The sequence below is a fragment of the Pelobates fuscus genome, chromosome 3 (genome assembly GCF_036172605.1).
Source record: "Pelobates fuscus isolate aPelFus1 chromosome 3, aPelFus1.pri, whole genome shotgun sequence".
Lineage (NCBI taxonomy): Eukaryota > Metazoa > Chordata > Amphibia > Anura > Pelobatidae > Pelobates > Pelobates fuscus.
The window spans coordinates 390,402,845-390,411,115 of record NC_086319.1 but is presented as its reverse complement, the minus strand read 5'-3'; positions in this window follow the sequence as shown (position 1 = coordinate 390,411,115).

Below are 8,271 nucleotides of genomic sequence, written 5' to 3'. Positions count from 1 at the left end.
ATTAAAATATCAGTAATCCTTCTGAAAGGAAACGGTCTGTAATTTAGCTAAATTGTCAGAGATTACAGTTTGTTCCATTTTGGAAGGATTATTAGTATTTAGAAGCCTTTTAGAACTTTACACTAATAATAGTAAAGTTTCTGACATCACCACATTATTCTGTTTTCAGAATAATAAGATGACTTCAATGAAACACTTCAAATATATATTCAAAGTAAAAGTACATACAAAAATCTGAATACAGCAAAATCCCATTTCATGCCGTTATGACATTTCGTTGTAAGCATAGAACCCAGATTGTCCTAATTAAAAACACAATGACCTATCTGCTAACGTAACACTCTGACCCATGACACTGTGACCTTTACTGACGTAACAACCTGGAGTAACCTTTCACCCAGTGGGTTATCCATTATTAGTGAGCTACTATGAGTTAGTTACCTTCTAGAAATTGGGCTGATAGGGTGTTTGGCAGAATTCCAGAATTTCGAGCCGAAATATACAGGAATTTTGGACTAACGGAACTGCAGGATGTTGAGTATGTTCTAGGTCGTCAATAATATGAATTTCACCCATTGCTCCAAAATAAGAAATTGTTGTTGGGGAAAAAAATAGGATTCATGGCTATGAGACAGTCACTAAATGTTGATTTTATTTACAGATCAAGTGAGACAGGAGCAATAGTGGGACAGGAGCAGTAAAAAAAACAACCTATTTTGATATTATATATTCAATAAATATACAATATATAGATTTGTATTACTGCTCCTCATGTTTTCCCCACTATCTCTTTGCAACTTGGTGGAGAAAAGGTCACACAGCCAAGGGATCTCGTGTTAGTTAAAGTTTGGATGTAAGGGTACCTGAGAGGACCACGTTTGCTGGGGAAAAAATTGGGGGAACCAACCTGGGGTAAAGAATTTAGGATGGAGGTGTTTAGGGTAAAATATATTGTTTAATAAACTTGTGAGTTTAGTTTTCAAAAAATAGCAATTCATCTGACTTTTGAGCGATCACAGGTTCATCCGGAATACCGAACTCCAATAAGGCTATGGGATGGAACCATTTTGTTTATTTTGTGATTCGGAACTCCATCTTTGGTGCCAAAAAAATAAGATTTAAATTTCACAGTACACCGATTGGCCAATTTTCGCGCCATTTTGGTTTGTCTGAATCACTTTCCCCAAAAACGACTCCATGGAAATTTGCCCGAACTGAAAAACTCAATGGATGAAACCTAACTCGCCCAAAACAAACGAAAAAAAAATTGGAGGATGAATTTGTTCGAAATTATTATTAAATGTTTTCACCATGTGCAAAACTATTGTTTAATTGACTTCGCTCTACTTTTGTATTTTGAGGCGTGATGTATGAAATATTGGCATAAATCTGCTACATTTTTAGCCAATGAACTGTATACACGATAATTTCCTGAATATCCCTATACTTTAATCATGGGTTTTCTTTTCTCTATTAAGGTCAATAAACACATTTCTGAAGCTGCCCTTATGGTCTGACTTTGCAGTATACCAGGTGGGGAAGAAAGCCAACAAACCATAGCCATTGGGATAAACTGTAGTGGTTATGGTGCTTAGTATGCATTGTTAAGAGATTATACTATTAATGTATAACCTGTGCTCACCTGGGTACACTGTTCTTCACACTGATACACACTTGTGGCCTTCTCTTATGGGTTATTGGAACACCTGGAGGTAAGTTCCCATCTAGATTGTAACCTTGTTTGAGCATTGTCCCCGTCAACCTATTGTTCCTGTAAAATGTTGTTGCCGATCCCTGTAAGGTGTTATAGTCAGCCTCTCTATTTCCCTTATTCCATTCCAGACAGCACGCAATTCCATAGATTGCAGGTTTGCCTATAACAATAACCCAGCATTCTGTATGGATCCTACATGCTTGATGTTATTGCTATTGACTAAAGGCCCTTACATGCATTAGTGACATTGTCACTGAAAAGACAGCACCTAGGATTCTGATAGCAGGTTTGTTGTTGCCGGTCTCCACACTCCTTCTATCTATTAATGTAACTACTTCTACAGTTATTCACTGTATCCTTGTGGTAAATTATGTAATCATTGCCGAATAACTGTTATTTGTTAAAGTGAAGCTGTCACAATAGGTTCACTTCTTTAGACAGACAGACATAGATAAACAGAGAGACAGACAGACATAGACAGACAGATAAAGAGAAAGAGATAGACAGACAGACAGACAGACAGACAGACAGATAGATAGATAGATAGCTTGATAGATGGATATATAGATAGATAGAAAGAGACAGAGACAGAGACAGAGACAGAGACAGACAGACAGACACAGACAGACACAGACAGACACAGACACAGACAGACAGACAGACACAGACAGACACAGACAGACACAGACAGACACAGACAGACAGACAGACAGACAGACAGACAGACAGATATAGACAGACAGACAGACAGATACAGACAGACAGACAGACAGACAGACAGACAGACAGACAGATATAGACAGACAGACAGACAGATATAGACAGACAGACAGACAGACAGATATAGACAGACAGATATAGACAGACAGACAGACAGACAGATATAGACAGACAGACAGACAGACAGATATAGACAGACAGACAGACAGACAGATATAGACAGACAGACAGACAGACAGATATAGACAGCGATAGAAAGACAGACAGACAGATATAGACAGCGATAGATAGACAGACAGACAGATATAGACAGCGATAGATAGACAGACAGACAGATATAGACAGCGATAGATAGACAGACAGACAGATATAGACAGCGATAGATAGACAGACAGACAGATATAGACAGCGATAGATAGACAGACAGACAGATATAGACAGCGATAGATAGACAGACAGACAGATATAGACAGCGATAGATAGACAGACAGACAGATATAGACAGCGATAGATAGACAGACAGACAGATATAGACAGCGATAGATAGACAGACAGACAGATATAGACAGCGATAGATAGACAGACAGATAGATATAGACAGCGATAGATAGACAGACAGATAGATATAGACAGCGATAGATAGACAGACAGATAGATATAGACAGCGATAGATAGACAGACAGATAGATATAGACAGCGATAGATAGACAGACAGACAGATAGATATAGACAGCGATAGATAGACAGACAGACAGATAGATATAGACAGCGATAGATAGACAGACAGACAGATAGATATAGACAGCGATAGATAGATAGACAGACAGATAGATATAGACAGCGATAGATAGATAGACAGACAGATAGATATAGACAGCGATAGATAGATAGATAGACAGACAGATAGATATAGACAGCGATAGATAGATAGATAGACAGACAGATAGATATAGACAGCGATAGATAGATAGATAGACAGATAGATATAGACAGCGATAGATAGATAGATAGACAGACAGATAGATATAGACAGCGATAGATAGATAGATAGATAGACAGACAGATAGATATAGACAGCGATAGATAGATAGATAGACAGACAGATAGATATAGACAGCGATAGATAGATAGATAGACAGACAGATAGATATAGACAGCGATAGATAGATAGATAGACAGACAGATAGATATAGACAGCGATAGATAGATAGATAGACAGACAGATAGATATAGACAGCGATAGATAGATAGATAGACAGACAGATAGATATAGACAGCGATAGATAGATAGATAGACAGACAGATAGATATAGACAGCGATAGATAGATAGATAGACAGACAGATAGATATAGACAGCGATAGATAGATAGACAGACAGATAGATATAGACAGCGATAGATAGATAGATAGACAGACAGATAGATATAGACAGCGATAGATAGATAGATAGACAGACAGATAGATATAGACAGCGATAGATAGATAGATAGACAGACAGATAGATATAGACAGCGATAGATAGATAGACAGACAGATAGATATAGACAGCGATAGATAGATAGATAGACAGACAGATAGATATAGACAGCGATAGATAGATAGATAGACAGACAGATAGATATAGACAGCGATAGATAGATAGATAGACAGACAGATAGATATAGACAGCGATAGATAGATAGATAGATAGATAGACAGACAGATAGATATAGACAGCGATAGATAGATAGATAGACAGACAGATAGATATAGACAGCGATAGATAGATAGATAGACAGACAGATAGATATAGACAGCGATAGATAGATAGATAGACAGACAGATAGATATAGACAGCGATAGATAGATAGATAGACAGACAGATAGATATAGACAGCGATAGATAGATAGATAGACAGACAGATAGATATAGACAGCGATAGATAGATAGATAGACAGACAGATAGATATAGACAGCGATAGATAGATAGACAGACAGATAGATATAGACAGCGATAGATAGACAGACAGACAGATATAGACAGCGATAGATAGATAGACAGACAGATAGATATAGACAGCGATAGATAGATAGACAGACAGATAGATATAGACAGCGATAGATAGATAGATAGACAGACAGATAGATATAGACAGCGATAGATAGATAGACAGACAGATAGATATAGACAGCGATAGATAGATAGATAGATATATAGACAGCGATAGATAGATAGACAGACAGATAGATATAGACAGCGATAGATAGATAGACAGACAGATAGATATAGACAGCGATAGATAGATAGACAGACATATAGATATAGACAGCGATAGATAGATAGATAGACAGACAGATAGATATAGACAGCGATAGATAGATAGATAGACAGACAGATAGATATAGACAGCGATAGATAGATAGACAGACAGATAGATATAGACAGCGATAGATAGATAGACAGACAGATAGATATAGACAGCGATAGATAGATAGATAGACAGACAGATAGATATAGACAGCGATAGATAGATAGATAGACAGACAGATAGATATAGACAGCGATAGATAGATAGACAGACAGATAGATATAGACAGCGATAGATAGATAGACAGACAGATAGATATAGACAGCGATAGATAGATAGATAGACAGACAGATAGATATAGACAGCGATAGATAGATAGATAGACAGACAGATAGATATAGACAGCGATAGATAGATAGATAGACAGACAGATAGATATAGACAGCGATAGATAGATAGATAGACAGACAGATAGATATAGACAGCGATAGATAGATAGATAGACAGACAGATAGATATAGACAGCGATAGATAGATAGATAGACAGACAGATAGATATAGACAGCGATAGATAGATAGATAGACAGACAGATAGATATAGACAGCGATAGATAGATAGATAGATAGACAGACAGATAGATATAGACAGCGATAGATAGATAGATAGACAGACAGATAGATATAGACAGCGATAGATAGATAGATAGACAGACAGATAGATATAGACAGCGATAGATAGATAGATAGACAGACAGATAGATATAGACAGCGATAGATAGATAGATAGACAGACAGATAGATATAGACAGCGATAGATAGATAGATAGACAGACAGATAGATATAGACAGCGATAGATAGATAGACAGACAGATAGATATAGACAGCGATAGATAGACAGACAGACAGATATAGACAGCGATAGATAGACAGACAGACAGATATAGACAGCGATAGATAGACAGACAGACAGATATAGACAGCGATAGATAGACAGACAGACAGATATAGACAGCGATAGATAGACAGACAGACAGATATAGACAGCGATAGATAGACAGACAGACAGATATAGACAGCGATAGATAGACAGACAGACAGATATAGACAGCGATAGATAGACAGACAGACAGATATAGACAGCGATAGATAGACAGACAGACAGATATAGACAGCGATAGATAGACAGACAGACAGATATAGACAGCGATAGATAGACAGACAGACAGATATAGACAGCGATAGATAGACAGACAGACAGATATAGACAGCGATAGATAGACAGACAGACAGATATAGACAGCGATAGATAGACAGACAGATAGATATAGACAGCGATAGATGGACAGACAGATAGATATAGACAGCGATAGATAGACAGACAGATAGATATAGACAGCGATAGATAGACAGACAGATAGATATAGACAGCGATAGATAGACAGACAGACAGATAGATATAGACAGCGATAGATAGACAGACAGACAGATAGATATAGACAGCGATAGATAGACAGACAGACAGATAGATATAGACAGCGATAGATAGATAGACAGACAGATAGATATAGACAGCGATAGATAGATAGACAGACAGATAGATATAGACAGCGATAGATAGATAGATAGACAGACAGATAGATATAGACAGCGATAGATAGATAGATAGACAGACAGATAGATATAGACAGCGATAGATAGATAGATAGATAGACAGACAGATAGATATAGACAGCGATAGATAGATAGATAGATAGACAGACAGATAGATATAGACAGCGATAGATAGATAGACAGACAGATAGATATAGACAGCGATAGATAGATAGATAGACAGACATATAGATATAGACAGCGATAGATAGATAGATAGACAGACAGATAGATATAGACAGCGATAGATAGATAGATAGACAGACAGATAGATATAGACAGCGATAGATAGATAGATAGACAGACAGATAGATATAGACAGCGATAGATAGATAGATAGACAGACAGATAGATATAGACAGCGATAGATAGATAGATAGACAGACAGATAGATATAGACAGCGATAGATAGATAGACAGACAGATAGATATAGACAGCGATAGATAGATAGACAGACAGATAGATATAGACAGCGATAGATAGATAGACAGACAGATAGATATAGACAGCGATAGATAGATAGACAGACAGATAGATATAGACAGCGATAGATAGATAGATAGACAGACAGATAGATATAGACAGCGATAGATAGATAGATAGACAGACAGATAGATATAGACAGCGATAGATAGATAGACAGACAGATAGATATAGACAGCGATAGATAGATAGACAGACAGATAGATATAGACAGCGATAGATAGATAGATAGACAGACAGATAGATATAGACAGCGATAGATAGATAGATAGACAGACAGATAGATATAGACAGCGATAGATAGATAGATAGACAGACAGATAGATATAGACAGCGATAGATAGATAGATAGATAGACAGACAGATAGATATAGACAGCGATAGATAGATAGATAGACAGACAGATAGATATAGACAGCGATAGATAGATAGATAGACAGACAGATAGATATAGACAGCGATAGATAGATAGATAGACAGACAGATAGATATAGACAGCGATAGATAGATAGATAGACAGACAGATAGATATAGACAGCGATAGATAGATAGATAGACAGACAGATAGATATAGACAGCGATAGATAGATAGATAGACAGACAGATAGATATAGACAGCGATAGATAGATAGATAGACAGACAGATAGATATAGACAGCGATAGATAGATAGATAGACAGACAGATAGATATAGACAGCGATAGATAGATAGACAGACAGATAGATATAGACAGCGATAGATAGATAGATAGACAGACAGATAGATATAGACAGCGATAGATAGATAGATAGATAGACAGACAGATAGATATAGACAGCGATAGATAGATAGATAGACAGACAGATAGATATAGACAGCGATAGATAGATAGATAGACAGACAGATAGATATAGACAGCGATAGATAGATAGATAGACAGACAGATAGATATAGACAGCGATAGATAGATAGATAGATAGACAGACAGATAGATATAGACAGCGATAGATAGATAGATAGACAGACAGATAGATATAGACAGCGATAGATAGATAGATAGACAGACAGATAGATATAGACAGCGATAGATAGATAGATAGACAGACAGATAGATATAGACAGCGATAGATAGATAGATAGATAGATAGACAGACAGATAGATATAGACAGCGATAGATAGATAGATAGATAGACAGACAGATAGATATAGACAGCGATAGATAGATAGATAGATAGACAGACAGATAGATATAGACAGCGATAGATAGATAGATAGACAGACAGATTGATATAGACAGCGATAGATAGATAGATAGATAGACAGACAGATAGATATAGACAGCGATAGATAGATAGATAGATAGACAGACAGATAGATATAGACAGCGATAGATAGATAGATAGATAGACAGACAGATAGATATAGACAGCG